The 12,766-nt window shown below is 43.8% G+C and overlaps 1 protein-coding gene across 5 annotated transcripts in view; it reads right to left on the bottom strand.

Moving 5' to 3' along the window:
• The window catches only part of GRIP2 (glutamate receptor interacting protein 2), a 249,071-nt gene that overhangs the window by 206,004 nt on the left and 30,301 nt on the right, over positions 1–12,766 (bottom strand). The window contains exon 1 of one of the 5 annotated variants that reach the window (XM_054280780.1): positions 477–523. The exons of the other annotated variants lie outside the window; for them this stretch is intronic. The gene's annotated coding sequence lies outside the window, so the exon portion shown is untranslated. Of the gene's footprint in view, positions 1–476; positions 524–12,766 lie in introns of those variants that run through there. 5 annotated transcript variants of the gene reach the window in all.

Here is a 12,766-nt window from a genome sequence, read left to right as displayed (position 1 = left end):
GGACAAGACAGATTCCAGTCAGTGTCAACAAAAGCTGAAGCCTTGCACTGGAGTGCCTCCATGGTCCAGCAGCATGTCCCAGAACAGCACATCTCAGAGGCAAGGAAGCTGCCTGTCCTGCCTGCAGCCCTGGCCATGCTGCCAATCCCTCAGTACACATTCTCCCCCTCCAGCATCCTCCTACCACACCGCTCCAGCCCATTTTCCACTGGTCCCATATATCTGACAGAGCTTCCCTTGCAATCCTCACCCCTCCTCCAAAGAGACAATGCGAAGGCACTTAAATCATCCTCAAATCCCGGCGGCAGGGGAGCGATGCGGCATTAACGAGGCAGCACCAGCGGCAATGAGAACGCTTCTATCCAGCAGTGCCATCAAACACAGCACGAGGCTTTCCCTGAACGCTGAAAGCAATCCATTTACTTGAAGGACCCAGCCTGTCCCTGTGGATTTGTGGAGGAGAAGTTTCTGCATACCTTGTGATTCCAGACTCTCGCACAGAGGTGGGGCTGTTCATTGCTAAGCCCCTGGGGACACATCAAACTCTCGACACCGCAGGATTGCAACACATTTAAAGCAATCTGGTATCTTACACTCTGCCATCTGAATTACAACACTGCCTTCCAGGCTGTGATACAGCAAACACCGCTTCCACACCTTCTGCTGTTCCTCCTGTACTTCTCTTGCTAACCAAGATGATTTACCATTAGCTTGGGACCAACCTTACTTTCCTGCAATAAGAAAATAATCTCTTACTTGCAATTTGCTACTAACCTTCAAAATCCCTTGACATAAGCCACAGAATGTCTGATAGCAGTAACTGTTTTTAGTAAATGAAGCACAAGACTTTTCCAGGCAACATCATTTTTAGCAGCCACCTGTGTTTTGGATTTTTTGGAAGGCTGGAGTTGCTTCACATGACTACTCAACCACGCCATCTTTGAGCCATTTGGAGATATTTGTGTTCAAAGCAGCAAAGTACAAAATAAGCTCTGATTAATACAGTGATTGTTGGATGTGAGGAGCAGGGAGCTGGACTTGATGATCCTTATGGGTCCCTTCCAATTTGAGATATTCTATGATCCTGGTGCCTTGAGTACTCCAGCTGCAAAGTGACAGAGAGAAACGGGAATGTATTTCCATCTGTGGGGGAGGAAGTGCTTCAGAGAGAGGAACCCATGCATTTACAAAACTGTCCATGGAGCAGTTCAGCTCAGAGATGAAGGATAGCCCAAAGGTCAGAGAATTTGGGTTTCAATCACTCCCCAGCACTTTGCATGACAGGAATTAAAGTCATCACCAGCATTATCTGCAACAGAGAAACAACTTGTTCTATCCATGAGAGGTGTACATGGCAGGACACTGCACGGTTTTAAAGGTCAGATTGAAAGGCCACCAGGTAGGTCAACATACAGATCAAGGTTTTCATTGCCCTGAGGGAAAAGAATCAGGCACCACCCTCATCTGTAAGAATGGCTTTGCCACAGTGAGCACCTGGATGCATTACATTGCCCAGATGCACACCAGAGACAGAGCACATATGCATGGCAAACGTTAAGTACTTTTCCAGGAAAATTCAGTTTGCAAAATGTATTCTAGAGAGGCTGGCAAGCTTCACCTGAAATCTTTCCACAAGTCTTGGCTTGCATGTTCCTTGGGTTTAGCTGTAACCAGACTTTCATTTCATTTCCAAATCTTTCCTAAAACTCTTCTTGCAGACAAACAGCACAAGTATGTGCACCTGAGAAAAATGCTGAAGAGTCCACAACGTTTCTGTTTTCAGTTTAATCCCCAAAAGCATCCGCACCCATATATAAGTTGACCACAGCACAGAAAAAAACCAAATACTATGCCACCCATACCACCATTCACAGTTTGGATATGCAGACTAAAGAAGCTATAGAGAAAAGAAGACTGCAATTAACTAATGGGATTAATTCTGAGACAGTGCTTTCTGTTTAGCAGAAATAGGCAGAGGGAACAACCAAGGGATTACTGCCTAAAAGCTAGCAAAGCCCATTTGCAACAGACAATTCCACCCATCAGAGGCATATATAAATCAATGAATTGTTGATCCATCACCTCAGTTTTCCTGATTACTTCTTACAATGCTTCAAAGAGCCCTTGGAACTAGAACTCCCACTCTGAGCTCCCCAGAGATCATCTGCTGTTCAAAGCAATCAGATCCACAGCGGACTTGGAGTTTGCCTGCTTTGTTTTTAATGATGTACATCACTGTTTATATAAATTATAAACCAGTTTCACCATTATCAATCATAACAGTGACTTATTCAGTCCAGCAAAGAAACATCAGGCTCTTTTGTTTGGTTTTGCTACACTTGAAGGAAAAAGCCACTGAAGTGTTCTCAAGAAGCACTTGGCAGAGAGAGAGATAAATTAAACTGTAAATAGAAATGGAAATGCAAAAGCAGAGTCATCAGTCACTGCAGCTTGTACAGAAGTTTATCAGTCAGTCCCAAGTTGGGAGAAGCCAGGAACTGAATTTGGCAGCTTTTTCAGCCAATGGCAAAGGCATCAAGCAAAATCACAGGGGGACAGAGCACCTCATGAGCCATCTCACTCCTTCCTGTCACCAGAGCACTTCTGCAGGCAAAATTTTGAACTTAAAAAAAAGAATACATACACAATAAGGAGAAACCAAATCAGCAAAGAAAGCAGACATTCCTACTTGAATTGCACTACCCAAGGGTCCCAGATTAACTGGCTGCCATGCCTTTCTAGAAGGGTAGGGGAGGATTATTTGGCTCCTGAGCTCAAATCCTGCCTGTGAGATTGAGGCCCCTGTGAACACCAGTGCTTCCCTCACCACCACAACAGGACTAGAATTATTTCAAGAGAGTAATAAAAACCCTCAGGTCTTTCACGCTGCCTTGATACTCAACCACTGTGGGACTCAGAAACCTTCTCAAAATATCATGCAGAGGTCAGGCCCACAGACCTTTACAAGTAACATGCAAAATACATCTGCTGCCCATCTATTGCTTACATCAGTTCAGCAAGTGATGGCTCTGTGTCCCACCTTTGCCCAGGCCATGCCATCAATCCCTGATTGCCTGGGATCTGTCTGCATGACTCAAGCACCAGCATCATACTCACACACAAACTGACACACGTGACTTTGGCTTCCTCTGCAGAAGCACAAACAATTCCCTAAAGCTTTCCCTGGACTCTGTGAATCCAGAAACTTCAGGTATACCTAGCAATCCTCTTTAATTCATGTTCTGCAGCTAAACCCGGCACCAGTCCTTGCAACTCACCAGCTGCCAAACCCCCTCCTGCACCAGCTGCATATGGAATTCCCTGCAGAGCAGCTTTTGCACCCATCCTGCATTTTATAGAAGGTGCCAAGTATTTGGTAATAGCCAACTATGAATCATATTATATTCATGATAATATTTCAAAGCTTGAAAGAGTATCACTGTGTTACATTCTTGATTTACAGAATCAGGTTGGTTTCTAAACATCAACCAAGACCTGAGCTCATTCCTCAGATTTATTGAGCATTCCCTGAAAGGCCAAAGAACTGGTAACCATGAGGTGCAGTACAGGGCAAAAATAAAGAGAGAAGAAGCCATGAAATACAGCCCCCTGGAGCTCAATTACTTCTGACTCATCCTCTCAAATGAGTTCTTTGCCTCCATAAATCAGAGGGAACAGAAACAGTCACACTGCTGAGAGAGGATAATTATTCTTGCACTGTGTGAGGGGAAAACACACATGCTAATAGTGCCAGCTCATGAGTCTGTGCTGCTGTTGATAGGGAGGAAAACCTGCTTTCAAACACAGAGGGGCCCAGTGCAGCCTGTGCGACAGCACAGTCCCACCCTCATGCTCTGAGCTCAGGAGAGCCATGGCAGCCCCTCCAGTCTGCAATCCAACAGCCTCAGGATGACACAGAGCATGGGGACCCCCACAAAAACAAGGTGGCTCAGAGCTCATTTAAATTCATCAGGGCTCATCCTGCTCACTTTGACCTGCCTGCACCAGGAGGGACTTCACTCTGGCTGTTCATCAGGGAGCTAGTGGAGCATCCTTGAAAAATTGCACCATTTCAGATGTCATGCATTTTTCCAGAGTTTTTCTTTCAAAGTACAGAACTCAGCAAAACCCAGGACATTTGTGACCTTTTCTAACATGTGTAGGTTTTCATTTAGGAAACACTGCTGGTCCACAAGCAGCAGCATACAAGAGAGAACACGACTTTGCTGGTGCAAATGCCCTATCAAACATGTAAGAGCTCACTGTTAAATATCTTCCTTTGCAATATCCCATTCACATCATGAGGCCAGTGGGTTATTATAAGACATTGCAAACCTTATTTTCCTCTACTCTTTTTTCCTTAATTTATTAATTCTTAGATTTAGAGACAATTTACTCAGCCTATAATTATCAGCTTATTTTCCCTATTACATTTTTGCACTACAACAATTCAGAAAAAGCCAATAGCAGGCAAACCTTTGAACAAATAAAAAAAAAGTTGTTCTAGTTTACAAATTTGGCCTGACAAAAAGTTATATTGTGGTTTTTGTCAGAGAGCAGAAGTCAGCTTAGTTTGGGAGTATTGTGGCTACAGTGCTCCCCACCAGCTACTCCATTCAGTCTAATGTTTAGGTGAGCAGACAAACTCTGCTCATTAAAATATTCATTTATTCTCAGGGTAGCCATACGTCCTTAGCACATACAAGAATCAATGTAGATGTCTCTACCATGCCCAAATGCCAACAAAATGATGTTCTAAATAATACCTGGCATCTACCTGGCAAGTCTTGACCTAACTCATCTCTATTTGACCATCACTGCCAAGAAATCCCTCCATGGCAGAGAGAGCAGACCTGTACCTGGGCGAGCAGCAGCCAAAATAGCACACATAGGGTGCAGCCCAGTAACACAAAACTACAGCAGCAACCTCAGAAATAATTTGTGAAATGCAGACAATTATATTAGAAATAAAAGAGACTTAAAAAAAAAAGGCCTGACATGGTCCACAGACCTGTTAATGGCAGGCACTCTGATCCCAGAAACATCTCATTCTGACAAGGTAACACTTGCCCTGAGCAAGGAGAAAGATTTCAGCTTGATGCAACAACCACTGAGATCTTCAAGATGTCTGTCCAGATTGAAAATTAAATTAATTTGAAAGCTGTTGCCCCTTCCAGAGCTTCCTTTTAACTTTTTTTTCTTTTTATTAACAGAGATAAAACCCAGATACAGTGCTTGGAAGCATATCTCATCTGCTTTGCTTCTTCAGTGTTCTCATCTGCTTTGCTGCTTCAGTGTAAGCATGCCATAGCACGAGTGGTGACAAGAAGCAAAGCCAGTGAAGTGCACTGCTTCCCAGCCCCACTCTGAACAGATTCCAGCATGGCTGATGGAGCTAATTATCTCCACAACAAGTTGGGTCTGCAAGACACCCAGGTCTCCCAGGGAATGCTTCTCCCAAGACTTACGTGCTCCCTTGGGCTGAAGTTCCAGACTCAAACCAAGCCACAGGAATGTCACATGCTGCCAAATGGCACCTATGCCATGACAGCCAGACAGTCAAGGGCTGAACAGCAGCATTGCAATTTCAGGACACACCAGCCAGGGAACAGCATGAATTACCACCCTACTGTGATACACAGAAATCAAATCAATTTGTCTCCAGTCATGCACTCACCATTTTCTCTCCCAGGATACTTCTCTGCCAATCCAACACTCAATTAACCTTTCATTAAAGGCTTCCTAGACATTTACAAAAAGGCCACAGCACCCATGATTAGAACTTGATTTCACATGCTTTGCTACAATTGCACTCCCCTCCCTTGCCAGCAAAACTTGCAATCTTGCCCTTCACCTGCTGGAGATGAACAACCATAGAAATCACTCCCTATTTACCTTTACCAGCTCTGATGGTTTTTACAGACTGCTGCTGTATTTCACCTTAGCCAGTCTCTTTCATAGTCTAGGGAACCCTGGTTTCCTTAAAAATTCCTGGTAGAAACACAACCCAATACCTCTGATTTAACCCCGTTCTGAGCCTCTTTGCAGTTCTCTTGGTCTGTTCCAGAGCCAGGAGACAAAGAAGACGAGGCAGTGCAAACACAAGCTTACACAGCTGCAGCATGTTTTCTTCCCACTGCCTTTGCTAATAACTTCTAATGTTCAATTTGGTTTTCATCACTGCTGAGCACTGAGCCAATACCACCACTGAGCTCTACATTATAACCCAGAACCTCAAACCCCCAGAGCCTGTTGGCATCTCACAGCTCATTGCCTTATGTACATGCAGAATTACTTTTATGTGCATCACTTCACATATTCCTACCCTGAAATTCATCTGTCATTTTACCATCCCATCATTCTGTTTCAGAATATCCTTCTGCACATCCTTGCACTTTGCCTGTCTCTACCACCTCAAATAGTTTGCTGGGTTGCCAAAACTCAATTCTTTTCTTTTTTATTCCTTGTTCAATTCTCTGAATCCTACTTGAAAGACAAGGTCTCAGCATGAGACCTTGCAGTATTCTGCTGGTAACTTCTCTCCACCAGGAAAATGCATTATTTACTTGCACTGTCTGTACATCTTCTTTTAACCAACTATTCTTCTAAAACCCTCCCTCTCTTTTCTGCTGGTGCTCCATTTCCTTAAACATCTTCTGCAGGTCTTTAAAAAATCCAAGCAGGTTTTACCAACCAAGCACTCTGCTCCACATTCTTGTTAACTCCTTCAAAGCAGCATTTTGCCCTCTCCTTCTCCATGTGTGTTCGCATCTGTTTCCACTTGAAAGCAAATTCTGAGTTCCATGGGACATTATTGAGGGAAAAGCTTTTCTAGCTTCAGGTGTTTTGAAAATTCATGCAAAAGGAAAAATTATGTCCCAAGTGCCTCTTTTGTCATCTCACAGACACCTCCTGGACTACTTTTCCCTTTAAGTAAGGCCAAAAAAAAAACCTTGCCCAAACATAAACTACCAATACTAAAGCAAACCTTTTATCTTGAGCCTCTTTCCTGCACTGTCTCAGACAGTACAGAGTGGCCTCAGTCTAGGTTTAATAAAGGCTTATGAATATCTTATTGAAAATATTTGTTTGGGCAGTGACCCCTGAAACAAATCCAATTCATCCAGTTGCTGATTCAGACAGCATTTCAGCTCCTAAACAGCACAGATCCCTTTCTGCAGAGGCCTCCCATCCCTCAGTGAGCTTTTCAAACCCCTTTATCACACTTCTATTCACAAAGCTGTAATCGATTCGCATTTGCAGGGTAGGGCTTCCCAAGTATCCCCGGAGGGAACTAAATGCCACCATTTACAGTGATTTAAGTATGTCATTTCCATGGAGCCCACTGGAAATCCCGGATTTCATGTTAACATTCACTTCAGCACAGCCAGTAAAAGTCCTGCTTTCAGGCACCTCCAGCTAGTTGATGTCGATGGACAAAATAAATGCAAGCTGATATCACTCACACTACTCAGCACTACAGACGCTGTGCCTTCCAATCTGGGTACTGAAGTTTAGACTCCACAGCACTCTGTGTTTCCCAATTTTGCCTGTTTCACCCTAATACAAGAGCCTTCGGGCTCAGGTCCTGGAGAAGCACTGCCAGTTCTGCAAATGTCCCGGGCTGAGCCCCAGCATTCAGCAGGACAAACACTTTGGGATTATTCCTGTGCCATCAAACAACACACATCACACAAGCTATAAAAAAAAGGAGCACAACAGTGGGGCTGGAGAGACAAGAGGATGTAGGTGAGGAGCAAGGAAATCACAAGAATCTAGTGCTGATAAAACAGCTCCAAGACAGAGTCCAGCAGGAAGAGGAAGAAAATCACCAGAAATTTAGCATAGCTAAGGGAGCCGTGGGAGCTCACCAGGGTGGCCACACAGTGAACTGATGTTTCTGCAGCTCCTGAGCACAGAACTCAGGAGCACAGAAGGGGCAGATGGATGGGGAAAAGTACTTGAAGCTCTGTGCATGCTCCAAATCCCACCTTAAATGCAAATAATTTGAACAAGTTGTTTTTAACTTGAGAAAATATCTGTTGATACAAAATGCTGGCCAGTTAATTTCCGTTTGTTTTTCCTTACAATTATTGTACAGTCAAATCCTTCTGTAGAAATTGCCATTTTTCCCTAGAGTCACATAAAACCATGAACCCAGAGCTCCATCCCACAACCACTTGCAAGAAAACATTTTACTAGGGGATACACAGTAGGGACAAAATCTTTTCAGAAATGCTTACAGTTTGGGCAGGAACCTTTGTGGGAGAAACACATCTAAAGCTGACAAAACAGAAACACACTTCTATAGCACAAACACAGAACAGCTGGGAGCAACAGCTGGTGTCAAATCTGGGAGTTGGTGTCAAATCTGGGAGCACAGCAGCAATCCATCCAAAGACTTCACACACATTCTCCAACAGGCTGACAATGATCCAGGGTTCAGAGCTGAACATAGGTTGTTAAGTAGTATCATCCTTTATTGACTCTCTTGGGGAAGATAATGCAGAGGAGGAAACAACATTTTCAGTATTTACAGATTTCTTTAGCAAAGTTCTATCTTTGACAGTTTCACACTTGGTGTACTGCTACATGTGCAGTATTGAGTAATCTGCTTCTCTCCTCCTTTTTTAAGATAATTGAATAAACCCTAACAGCAAGCATGAAATCTGCAATTTAACAAAGTTGTCCTAAACGTGCCCTTCAGACTTTGCTCTCACTGAAGTATTTTTATGGTCATTTGCATGTTCACATGTCCATGTTCAGCCCACAAACACACATGGTCTTCTGTGCCAGATGCCTCACCACCAGCATGGCAGAAAACTGTGTGTGTGTGTCTCAACTTGAGCTTGAAACTTCACCCCCACGCACATTAGAAAGGAGAAGCAAAGCATCTCATCACAGACTCTCATCTGAAAAAATTCCTCGAAATTCACTTTTGGTGCATGACCTTCAGCACTTCATAGACACCTTCCCTACTATTTTTAATATCATCACTTTCAGAAAGTTGATGTATTTCACATGCTTTCATCAACAATACTAAAAGTATATAATATATATATGTATAAAACAGCACTGTAAAGCTGATATTTGATGTTGTTATTTAGCCATAATGTCAACTTCGCTAACTTCATAATTTGTCAAAAATGATCAACACAGGAATCTTTCTACATTAGGAAGCGAATACCACGATTCAAAGAGGTTTCAAGAATATGCAAGTACATGTAGCTCTCAGACTGAGAGAAGGAGGCCTTTACCTTGTACCAGTATGTGCCAAGTGCTGGGATCAGGATGGATAAAAAGCATCCAGAGTATGGGAATTTAGTCCCAGATCAGAGCTTTATAGACCTCACTACACAGCTTCAGAAACCAATACTACATCTCTCAGACATACAAAAAGCCCATTAGATCTGCATCAAGGGTAAAAATACACCTAAACTCTCTTCCCCAAAAAAGTGACAATTCCAGGACTTCCCACAAGAAGTGATTTTCCCCAGGCTTCAAATGCAGATTACAATCAACGAAGATGATGGCAATTGAAGGAAAGAAGGGCAGCTCATCTCCCAGCCCATGAAATTGCAGACTGCCATCAGAAGCTATTTCCTTCAATTCAGAATATTCCCTCCCTTTTTCCCATTTAACAATGGGTCCAGAAAAAGCCAGCGACATCTGTCAAACCCAGATGGCTCACTTGGAGAGTGGCTGTGTGCCTGTTTATAGGCAAAGTGGTAGAATCAACAGAGAAGGAGTGGATATTTATGTATGTTGGAAGCTGCTCATCTCTGCAATGACAACTTGAACTTGCTGCCAGCTCAACTGCAAGCAAGACTAGAGAGATGTTGTTCCACTAAGGAACCTTATTTGCAATGGGCCACATTTAAGAAAGATGAGATACTGTGGTTGAACTGCTTCACCCTGCATTGCCAAGATCTCACAACCTTCTAAACAGGAAATGCCCCTTGGGAAAAGAATATCTAGGGGATTATTCTGTAACTCCGCATGCAGAAGCGGCAAACTACAGGTCCTGAGCCCAGTTGTAAATAAAATGTAATTCTGCCTTTTAAAAGAAAGTGGGGGGGAAATAAAAAGGGAACATGACTCTGTACTGAAGGAGTAATTTCCAGGGGATTAAGCTATTGTGCTATTTGCTTGTATCTATTTTATTTGGTGCTCAAGATGTTAACCTCTCTACTCCCAGTGAAGCAATGAAAACAACTGCTATGCTGGCAATGGAATTTGCAGCTGAGAAGAGATGTGCATTAAGGAAGGAGAGGAGAGTCCTGCTGGGAATAACTTCCTCCAGTCCCAGCAGCATCCCATAACCAGCAGAAGTGTCTGGTGCCTTGAACACAGTGCATCAGCCTGGGTGGGCAGATGGACACTCACAGGGACAATATATCCACCAAACCAACCCCACAGAGGGCACAACAGAGACGTCACAGCAAGGAGAGTCTTTTAAAAGAAAATTGGATTGAGGACACCTCAGAGCCATTCATTTTTACCAGTAGATGCTACCAAATTAATACCACCCACAGAAGAGCTTAAAGCCCTTAGGAGTGTCACTGTATGGCCAGAAGTTACTACATTTCTAATCAAAACTTGTTCAGTTTGCTGGAAGTTGAGAAGAGAATCAAAAGCTGCATGTGATTATGGTGGGACTCTGATCATGACAGTGGGATACAAACACTTATGTGCTGGCTGCAGACACCACAGTCAGGAAAAGTGGGGATCTGAGTTGAACATAGCCCCAACAGCTCCTCAAAATCCCTCATGCTGCCAGACAGTGACACCAAGTCAGAAAATGCCATTGCACATTAAGTGAATTTAGTTCTTGCAAAAGGTGCCACACTGACAGAGGTCAAGAAGCGAAGCCATTTCTGTAAAGACAGAAAAACACAATTCCTTTCCTACTCAATTCAACTGTTGTGTGCCTCCCTGGCTTTCTGCTGGTAAGGGGATACCAGGACAAATCTTTTCCTAACCCACACTATTTGCTCTTTAAGTTAAACAGAGGCAGCTTTTGCCACTTACACAAAGATCCAGTGACCCTCCACCAAGATCCAGTGTCACTCCAGGATCAGCAGCAGCCACACAATAGCAGGGATCCTCAGTGAGCACAGCCAGCCCCCAGCAGGCACTGGGACCCTGCCATCCCCATCAGATCTTCAGACTCTGCATCTTCCACCAGCACAGGCTGTCACACCGAGCCAGTGACAGACAGCCAGGGACCTCTCCTTACATCTTGCCTGTTTCCTTGCTGATTACAAAAAGGGGTCACAGCAAAGACACTTCAGCAGCTTTGCTGAGTTCTGCACAACTTTGCAGCTCCCCATCAAACTCTGAAAATTGCTCTAACTCACTTTGGCACTGCTATTTTTGCTGCCACAGCTGGGGATTGCTAAGGGACAGTGCAAGACATTGCCTCTATAGAAAAAATGAATATTTCACAATATCCTCACCGCCCAAGTTTTTCAAAGAAACAAGTACTACTGTATTTCCAAAAACGTGTCTACTTTGAAGAGCATCAACCCATTGGAGTTAGCTATCAGGTGCCTGCTCCATCCTTCCTCTTTCTCAGTACCAGGACAAAGGATTGAGCTGCTGATAGCACAAATCAAACACTTCAAAGTGTGCTGCAAAACAGAAGCTATTTCTTCTGGCCCCTCTGTTTCTGCACTGAGGTACAGGAGCTGTGGCAGAGGCAGTTGCTGTGTACTTCTATCCCAGCTACGGTGACTGAGGACAGGAGAGATCCACCAGGCAAGTCCCTTGGGGCCACCCCACAAACACCAACAAAGAGCACTGCAGAGCCTCCTCTCCCAGCACCAAGTTACTTCCAGGTCCCCAAAAGCCACCAACCAACCCCACAGAGTTCAGACCCTGAACATCAACTTCTCAGAGGTCCAAAGGCCTGCAGGGTCAGGTCAAATCCAACTCAAAGAAATATTTATTTTCTAAGTAAACTAAAGAGTCACTGTTCAGAATTACATTAAACTGAGAAGATGAGAATTCCATTAGCTAATCTAACTTAACCTGATCTGTTTGAATTTCATTATATGTGGCTGCTCTAGAGACTCAGTAATGAGACTCCAGTATACTGGGACCTTGACAGCTTCTAACTCAATCTCCCAACCTGATGCAGACAGCTGTAATCGTGTTAATTAGCTGAAGAACCTGTAATGTACTTCAGCTGAGCTCGGGGTGAAGAGAGAAAGATTCAAATGAAGCCAGATGAATGGGAAAGCACCTCCCCACTTGCATGCAGGATACAGGAGTAACACCCTTTGTATGCACAGAGGGGGGAGGGCATTGCATAGGAACAAAGTGTCCCTGGGTAAGACTAGTTAATTAGCTTGATAAATTAAAGGATGAGACTGAAGGTAAAAAAGAATTTTCTTATTTAAATAACCCCCCCCACGCACAAAGTCCTACCAGCCATTGGAAGCTACATACCAAAGGTATTTTGGAAAACAACCAAATCATTGTTAATTCTAAAATTAGCTTTTTTAGGGTATTTTTCATATAAAGAAACCATTGCTCTTACATTTGCAACACTCCCACAGAGATCAAGAGGATGCCAGTTTGAATAAGCAGTGAGACAGGCTGGATGGCAGCTTTTGGTCACAGTCCCTGCTCAGGGGAGAAGGGCCCATGCTGCTCTCTGCCTACACTGCAGGCTCACGCTCTTGATCACAGCATGTGTCATCGCAGACTTTTCTGTCAAAGAGAACCTTTGAACTTCAGGACCCCCAGAGGTAGACTGCAA

This window comes from Melozone crissalis, unplaced genomic scaffold (genome assembly GCF_028551555.1).
Source record: "Melozone crissalis strain CALT ecotype California unplaced genomic scaffold, PUWL_Pcris_2 ptg000029l_1, whole genome shotgun sequence".
NCBI classification, from domain to species: Eukaryota; Metazoa; Chordata; class Aves; order Passeriformes; family Passerellidae; genus Melozone; species Melozone crissalis.
Note: the sequence above shows the minus strand (reverse complement) of the source record. Positions and strands in the feature narration are given on the sequence as shown.